Source organism: Hippopotamus amphibius, chromosome 6, assembly GCF_030028045.1.
Source record: "Hippopotamus amphibius kiboko isolate mHipAmp2 chromosome 6, mHipAmp2.hap2, whole genome shotgun sequence".
Classification (NCBI taxonomy): domain Eukaryota; kingdom Metazoa; phylum Chordata; class Mammalia; order Artiodactyla; family Hippopotamidae; genus Hippopotamus; species Hippopotamus amphibius.
The window spans coordinates 36956293-36966075 of NC_080191.1; positions in this window are offsets into that span (position 1 = coordinate 36956293).

Here is a 9783-nt window from a genome sequence, read left to right on the forward strand (position 1 = left end):
TGTATGTGTGTTTTTGAAAGAGTTCTTACCTTTTAAAGATACATTCTGAGGACTTCCTAGGTGGCGCAGCGTGTAAGAATCCGCCTGCCAATGCAGGGGACATGGGTTCAAGCCCTGCCCCAGGAAGATACCACATGCCACGGAGCAACTAAGCCCATGCGCCACAACTATTGAGCCTGTGCTCTAGAGCCCATGAGCCACAACTATTGAGCCCATGTGCCACAACTACTGAAGCCCACATGCCTAGAGCCCGCGCTCTGCAACAAGAGAGGCCACCGCAATGAGAAGCCCACGCACCACAAACGAAGAGGAGCCCCCACTCACCGCAACTAGAGAAAGCCCGTGTGCAGCAACGAAGACCCAATACAGCCAATAAAATAAAATAAATAAATAAATTTATTTAAAAAAAAGATACATTCTGAGACATTTGCACATGTCTGAGATTTGCTTCAAAATAATACAGGGGTCGGGTGGGTGGTTTGGGGGTATAACTGAAGCAAGATTGGTCATGACTTGATAATTGTTTAAGATTTGTGGTGGGCTCCTTATTCTAACAAACCTTATATAATATTTGAAATTTTCAATAACAAGAAGAATATATATGGTATAATACTGTTTATGAAAATGATAATATTTAAAATATGTTCACATGGATACATAAATGTGAATTTGGGGCATGCATGCACGTGTGTGTGTGTGTGTGTAAACTTTACCTCTGGGTTGGGGTGAGAGGTCGAGAAGGAGAGGAATGTGATCAAGAGGGGTCCTCTACTGTTAATTTTTTATTTCTTAAACCAAGCGAAGCATAAAGTGATGAATAAGATAGTCTTTCTTTAATTATGTGCATCTTTATTTTCCCTTATATTTAAAGGATGTTTTTAACTGCTCTGGAGAACAATGGAGAAATTGGAGACAATGTTTTTTTAAAAAGTGCGAAAACATGTTTTTTAACAAAAGAAAAAATAAAATTGACCAATGACTACAGGGAAAAATGTTGAAACTTGTTTTTACTAAAAGAAATATATATTTAGAGAAGTTGCTTTTTTTTCTAGCACATTGGAAACAGTTAAAACAGTATAAAGAAATAAAATAAAATAAACATACCCTGAAAAAAAACAGAAAACAGTATAGTGATCAGTGTTGGCTAAAGCATAGTGAATTAGACACGCTTATACACTGCTGGAAATAAAAATTATTTCCAACTTTCTGGAAAGCAACTTGGTCTACAGGTCAAGACAAAATATTTCCATTTGTTGCTATTTATTCTACAGAAATAAGCACAGAGAAACACAAAGAATTTTTATTAAAGGATATTCATTGCAATTATATTTTACAGGAAAACTGGAAACTTCCATGTCTTGCGATTGGAATTTAGTTAAATGTATGATGGCTTGTTCATAAAACAGAATCTATGTAGGACTGAAAAATTACGGTTTTTAATGATATTGAAAACATGGGTCACATAGTACTAGATTTCAAAAAGCAAGGTAAGGACTGTGCATATAAGCATGATCCCACTTTTATAAACAACAAACAGAATTTGAGTGTGAATGTGGTGGGAGGGCCTTCTCCGTTTGGAATTGTGTGGCACCTTCTGAGATGTCAGCAAGTCTGGGCAGGTTTAAGGAACTAGTGGGTGGCCTTCTAGGCTTCTTTCAGTTTGCTTGAGGAAATGAAGGAATCTCCTAGAAAATAATTCATTCTAAGTGAAAAGGGAGTTGTGAAAAACAAATTTGACTATAAGACAAAGCCTTAGGGTGAGAGGCTGCAGTAATTCTGAGCCCAGGGGTGTCTGCCCTGCATCTGCCCTGGCTCCATCTCCGTGGACTTGGAGCTTATTTTGGGAGGCAGAGGACTGTATGCAAAGGTGGGAGGATCTGCTTAAGTGAAGACCTTGCAAAGCCCAAGGAGCACCCACAGCACTTTCAGTGTGCCCACAACAGATGTAAGATAAAATGTGAAGGGAGCTTTCTTTGCTGCTTTGCTATTGGCCTGCACCCGGCTTGGAATATTGAAGGCTTCTGTGCTTTGGGGCAATTCTTGATATCAAAAAGCAGCCAGGCACTGCAGAAACAGCACTGGGGCCTGGAGCAGTCATGTGGGAGCTGCCTGGCTGGCGCCTGGGCACCTGTATGATACCCTCTGGAAACCACAGAAACACATTGGGACCAGGGCAATATTTTCCAAGGGGCTGGGGTCTTGCACTTTCACAAGGCGGAGGCAACACTGCTGAAGCAACCCTTAACTCCAGATTGGGGTGGTTTGAGGAAACTCAGATTACTTGTGTGTGTGTGTGTGTGTGTGTGTGTGTGTGTGTCCAAAGAAACTAGACCCAAATGTTATTGATGCTTATTATTATAGGTGATTTCAATTTTTCTCTTTTGTGTGTAGATTGTGATGGTGTCCATGTAAGATTAAGTATTTCTATCACTGAGATTTAGATATGACTGAGCATGCCTGAAGAACATTATAGTGAATGTAGTGAAACTTCTGTTTCTAGCTCAGGGAAGGCCTGAGGATTCCTCTAAGAAATTTTACTGTAAAGAAAGAGCATATTTTCTTTTCTTACTGCTATCAGAAAAATATTGGCTATATCTCCATTCCCTTTTAGGTCAAATACTCTATATGATTTTATAATTCTGTGAAAACACTTGTAGGACCATGATTAAATATTTTTATTAATCTAGGAAAACAAAAGTATAATAAATAACTTGTTGCACATGTTATATTTTACTTATAAAATTCCATTTGTCTTCTGTGGAACTCACAAAAATAGTCATGGAGCCCACTGGTTTAAATACATTCGTACAAGAGATCCGACAACTGAAATATCTAGAGCAATGAAAAATAAGACAAATTGTGTCTTTATTTACACTAGTCTTCTCAATCCTTTATGCATAAAACAGAGGCTTCTATTTTCGCTATTAATATATTAATCTGTTTTGTATTTCTCAATTAAGCTGAGATATGAAAATGTTTTTGCATATGTCAGGGAATCAAGCCTGACTCAACAAACAGTTTCATGTGATAACATATGATAAGCGCCTAAAGCTCCCAAGAGGCAGAGAAGATGGACCTTCCCAAAAGTTAGGAAATTTGAAAAAGGCAATTTGAAAGGGATACAAATGACGTATGTTTGAGAGCTGTCAAAGTAATACATTTATGGTATGTAAAGTACACACAGTCTTTGTCCTAGGGAGTACCATTAAGAATCTTTACTAGCTGCGATTTTTAACTTTTAGAATATCTATTGATTATGGAGATTATTTGAATCAAGATTATTTCTACAATATTGCCAATTTTTTCAACTGCCATCAATATTTTATGATTAAGATGACAGTCGTGTTTGTTTTGGCCAATAACCTTTACAATATTTCAGTAACTTTTTAAATTCCCACTTTACACTTAAAATTAGGAAGTTCTTTATCAAAACCCTTTTAGTATCTGTGAAATATTCATGGCTTTTCTCCTTTAAGTTATTGATGTAGTGATTATATTGAAAAATTTCCTGGTTTTGAATCATTCACACATTCCTGAAACAAACTACTTGATTGTGCAGCATTCTTTTTGATGTCCTGCTGTTTCATTTGTTAATCATTTATTTAGGAAATTTGCATCTAGATTCATTAATAGATTTGGCCTATATGACTTTTGTTCCTGTTGCTCTACTATCTGTATTGGGTGTTGGTATTAAGCTTAAATTAGTTTAATAAAATGAACTGGGAAGCTTTCCTTTATATGAGTTGGCAGTGTTAAAGTAAGATTAGTAGAGGTGAGGGGTGGAGGTGGGGCAGAGCAATAAATTGGGAGATTGGGATTGACATATACACACTACTATGTTTAAAATAATAACCAACAGGGACTCAACAGTATTGCATGTAGCACAGGGAACTATACTCAATACTCTGTGGTGACCTCTATTGAAGAGAATCTGAGAAAGACTGGATATATATGTGTGTATGGCTGATTCACTTTGCTGTGCAGCGGAAGCTAGCACAACATTGTAGATCAACTATACTCCAAAAAAAATTAATTTAAAAAATTTAAAAAATAAATAAGATTAGTGCAGGCATACCTCGGAGATATCACAGATTTCATTCCAGACGACCACAATAAAGCAAATATCGCAATACAGCAAGTCACACGTTTTTGATTTCCCAGTGCATATAAAAGCGATGTTTACTCTCTACTGTAATCTGTTAAGTGTGAAACTGCATCATGTCTAAAAAAATGTACCTTAGTTAAGAAATAGTTTATTGCTAAAAAATGATAGCCTTCTGTGAATCATAGTAGTAGCTCAAAGGTCACTGATTACAGAGCACCATTACAAATATAACAGTAATGAAAAAGGATGAAATATTTCGAGAATTACCAACATGTGAAACAGAGACACAAAGTGAGCAAAACCTGTTGGAAAAATGGCACTGATAGAGCTACTCGAGGCAGGGTTGCCACAAACCTTCAGTTTGTAAAAAATGCAGTATCTGTGAAGCACGATAAAGCAAAGTGCAATAAACCGAGGTATGCCTGTACTTACGAAGAGTAGTATTAAAATAAATATTAAGTATATTAAATATTAATACCAAAATAAGTATTAGTATTAAGGTTCAATAATATTTGTTTTTTTAACTGTCACTATTAGTTGAAATTGATATGGTTCCGATGCTTTTTCAAATGGTTAAGTTTCATCATTTATCCAAATGCTTACAAGGTTTTTTTCTGTTCAAGTTTCTATTTCTTGTTGGTCAGATGTGGTAAATGTATTAGTCAGAATAGGCTATGCTATACTGCAATAACAAAACACTAAATATCAGAAGCTTAACATGATAAAAGTTTTTTCTGCCTTGCGTCATAGTTTGAGATGGGTCAGAGAGCCATCCTCCAGCTTGTAGCTATGCTATATGGAACGTGTCTTCTTTATTTTTTTTTTAAAGATGAGCTGAACACTGATATATTTTACTTAATTTAATTTTTATTTATTTATTTATTTATTTATTTATTTATTTATTTATTTTGGCTGCATTGGGTCTCCGTTGCTGTGCATGGGCTTTTATCTAGTTGTAGAGAGCAGGGGCTACTCTTTGTTGCGGTGTGCGGGCTTCTCATTGCGGTGGCGTCTCTTGTTGCAGGGCATGGGCTCTAGGGTGCACAGGCTTCAGTAGTTGTGGCTTAGTTGCTCTGCAGCATGTGAGATCTTCCTGGACCAGGGATCGAACTCGTGTCCCCTGCATTGGCAGGCAGATTCTTAACCACTGCTCCACCAGGAAAGTCCCGGAATACATGTCTTCTAAAATCATCAGATAAAAGGACTAGAGGAATGAACATGATATTTTTAGGTGCCAGACCCTGAAAGTGGCTTGATATATCACTTGTATTCTCACTCCTTTGGGTAGATCTCAGTCTCCTGGTCTCAACTTAATAACAAGAAGTCTCAGTGTCCATGAGGAAAATATAAGAAAGAAAATAGCCTCTTTCTGCTATTTCTGTAGTTATATTTTTCCAGGAAATCATCTAGTTTCTGTAAATTTTCAAGTTCATTACCACAGAATTGCACATAATGTTCTTTTATAATCATCTTAATTGTATCCTTATCTCTAATTATATCTTCTTTGTCATTCTTAATTTTGCACAATTTATTTTATCCCTTTTGTCCTAATTTGCACTTACCTGCTAGTCATTGATTGGTCTTTACAAAACACAAGCTTTTGTTTTTATTTATTCTTTCTATTGATATCACAGATAATTATCGAGTGCTATTCTAAGTAAGTGAACATTTTGTGGCAATAAGCAAAAGAAAGTTCCTGCTCTCATGGAATTTGGAATCCTCCTACTTTCTTTCAGGCTATTTTGTTGTTCTCATATCATAAGTTGGATGCTTTTCTCATTTATCTTTAATCTTTCTTTTATTTTTAATAAAAGCCTCTAAGGCTATAACATTTCTGTTGTCTTAACTGTGTTCTATAGGTTTTGGTATTATGGGCTCTCATTTTCTTTTCTTTTTAGATCATTTTCCCCCTTCAGTTAAGATTTCTTCTTTGATTTAGGATTTTTTTTTTAAAAAGCACATTTTCATTTCCAAGGAGTTAAGTTTTTTGATGATGATTTATTTTTTTCTCTCTATGTTGAATTATTATCAGAAAATGTAGTCTGTAAAATCTCTATAGAATTTATTGTTTTCTTTGTGGCCAAGAACATGATTAATTATTATACATATTCCATGGATCTAAGCAGAGAATATATGTTCTCTGATGTAAGACATAGTTTTTTATAGCTTGTTGATTGTATTATTAAAATAATCTATGTCTTTACTTATTATTTATCTACTTAAGCTATCAAATTCTAGAAAAGGTATATTAAATTCTTTTACTTTATTTCTTTAAAGTTCTAGCTGTATTTATAAAACCTTTCTATGTGTTGATGGATGTGTTATTTTTTGCATAAATCATGCATAAATTATGGGACAAAACTTCCCTGCGTCTAGGTGAATTGTATCTCTCACCATTAAATAATGTCTCAGTTATGTTTAATGTGTTTGGTCTTGTTATATATTGATAGTTTCACACCTGCATTCTGTTTGTATTTACCTGCTCTGTCTTTACCCATTTTCATTTTTAGTGTTTCTTTGCAACTTCGCCCATTTTTATTTTCAGTGTCTCTTTGCAACTTCGTTTTAGATGTTTCATTTTTTAATTATTTTTAATATGGCCATAATAGAAAAATTTAGTTAGAATTGATATTCTTTCCACTTTGTTATACATTTTCTGGATATTCTACCTTATTGTCACTGTGTCCTCTCTTCATTACTTAGTCTGTCAATGTCAAATTTTTCTTTATTGCTTTTTCAAATTTGGTAATTTAGAATTTCTTCTCTTCTTTAAATTCTGCTGGTCATTAAGCCTATAGCTAAATCCATATTTACCTACTGTGAGACTGTAACAGCTCTATCTAATCCTGTATATTTTGTTTATTTCTCTCCTTCCCATACCTGAGAATTAGAATGTTTTTATTTCCTCACTCTCCCACATGTTCTGTTCGCTCTGTCTTGTTTATTGTTAAATTCCAGGAATTTCAATATGATATTCAAAACTATGTAAGTGGGGACCTATATAGAGCTCATGTCACTTGTTTCCTTTTTTCTCTGTGGCCATGGTTTTTGCATATACATTGTCTGGTTTCTAATTATTTACTGCGAGAAGGTAAACCTAGTTCCTCTGAATCCAACATGATTAGAAATGAAAGTGCGTCTCTCTCTTTTTTTTTTAAAGTAATCTTTCCTAAAATTTAGTAAACCTTGTTAATTCATACCTCCAGTCTCTTGCTGCTTAGGGAAATTTTATGTCATAATTTAATTTCTACTTCTAATTTATTTCCTTCTGAGTTCCAGAAGTCCCACATGTTGAATTAATCCCTCGGTGGGTTTCCTGGATCCGTCCTCCTATTTTCTTTTCCCTCATTAATTCCACCTCTTTGCATTTTGCTCTGTGTTCTGACACATTTTCCCAGTAGATTTTCCGCACTACTAATTTGCTTCTCAACAGTAAACGTACCCTACGGTGAGTTGTTTGCCTGACTGTGGTGTTGGGTTTCCTGAGCACTCACACGGGTCAGGCTGTGGGATCTAAGGAGCAGGGGAAACCATCAAAGGGTGTGAGGCACAGCAGAACCTTTCTGTCATTAAAAAGCAGCAGACAACTCCTTTCCAGATAATGAAGGACAAGGGGAAACTTTGGATGACTGTTGTTGTGGACGCATTAACTTTTTTCTGAAATGCCATGGTGGACAGTCTTGTGGGAAAAGTAAAGCTTTGAATTTTTTACTCTGGATGAGCTAAGAGGACACCGAAAGGTTCTGAATAAAGAACAAATAAGTGTCGCATTGTGATAAATATTCCAAAATAAGCCCAAAGCTAGCTCAGTCGTAGGCATACTGAGGGATGAAAGAGTTAAGGAAGGTGTTATTTGGGAGGTAGTCAGTGGAAGACTCTCAAAGCGACAAAATTTATTCACAACAGCCAAAAGGTAGAAAAAACCCACATGTCTCCCTTCAGATAAACAAGGGGTAGTGTATATACACAATGGTATATTATTCAGCCTTAAAAAAGAAGGGAATTCTGACCCATGCTACAACACAGATGAATCTTGAAAGCATTATACTAAGTGAAAAAGCCAGACACAAAAGGACAAATATGGTATGATGCCACTTATATGAAATATCTAGAATAGTCAAATTAAAACAAATAGAAAGTAGGATAGTAGTTACCAGGATGGGGGCAGGAGACAATGAGGAGTTATTGTGTAATGGGCAGAGTTTCAGTTTAGGATGATGAAAAATTCTGGAGATGGTTGTTGGTGACAGTTGCACAACAATGTGAATGTACTTAATGCCACTGCACTGTACACCTAAAAACGCTTAACATGGTCATTTTTGTTATGTATACTGTACCACTATAAAAACAAATATAGTGGTAATATATACATAACAAAATTATATATATGTATATATACACACAAAACAAAATTATATGTATATAATTCTCAGGGAGTATACAGGAACTCTCTGCTCAATTTTACCAAGACTCCCTGAAACTGCTCTAAAAAATGAAAGTATTTTTTTAGAAACACAATTTATCTAAATTTTAGGTTGTGGTGGCACAGGGTATGCAGATGAGGACTACAAAAGACAGAAATATGTGGAGGAAAAAAACCTAAGCCTCTGAAAATAATTAACTGGGAAAAGGGACAAAGGAAAGTAATTATATAGTTACATTGTCATTCAAGGCTATTTGACATTGTTTCCAGGAGATAATGTCAGATCCCTGGTATGAATGAAAAGGAGAGTGAGATTAGAATGTAACCTATTAGTCTGTAGAGTTCATGCTAAGTATGCCTCTTTTTTAAAAAAAATAGTTTTATTGAGGTATAATTAATATACAAAACCCCAGACATATTTAATATACACCATTTGATGAGTTTGGAGATACGCATGTACCACAATAAAGGTAATAAACATATTCAGCACCTGAAAAAGTTTTCTTCTCCAGCCACCCTTTTTGTGCATGTGTTTCTGGTAAGAACACTTACCATGAGATCTACCCACTTAGCAGATTTTTAGTGTACAATACTGTATTGTTAACTATAGGCACTGTGTGTAAGCACATCTCTAGAATGTATTCATTTTGCATAACTGAAACTTTATACCCATTGAACATCAACTCCCCGTTTACCCCACCCCCCAGCCCCTGGCAAACTTCTTTCTACTCTCTGTTTCTATGAATCTGACTATTTTAGATTCCTCATATAAATGGAATCATGTGATATTTGTCATTATATATATGGCTTATTTCACTTAGCAAAATGTTAGGATGGCTATTATAAAAAACAGAGGGTGTTGGCGAGGATGTGGAGAAACTAGAACCCTCGTGCGCTGCTGGTGGGAATGTAAAATGGTACAGCAACTATAGAAACAGTATAGAGATTCCTCCAAAAATTAAAAATAGAACTACCATATGATTCAACGATCCTATTCCTGGGCATCTATCCAAAATAACTGAAATCAGTATCTCGAAAAGATATCTGTAGTTTCATTACAGCACTAGTCACAGTAAGCAATTTGTGGAAATGACACAACTGTCCATTGACAGATGAATGGGTAAAGAAAATGTGGTATATATGATGGAATATGATTCGGCACCTTCAAAAAAGAGAGTACCTTCTGCCATATGCAACAACATGGCTGAATCTGGCAAGGGAGCTCTGAGGCGGTTTCCTTCATAAGGGCACTAAT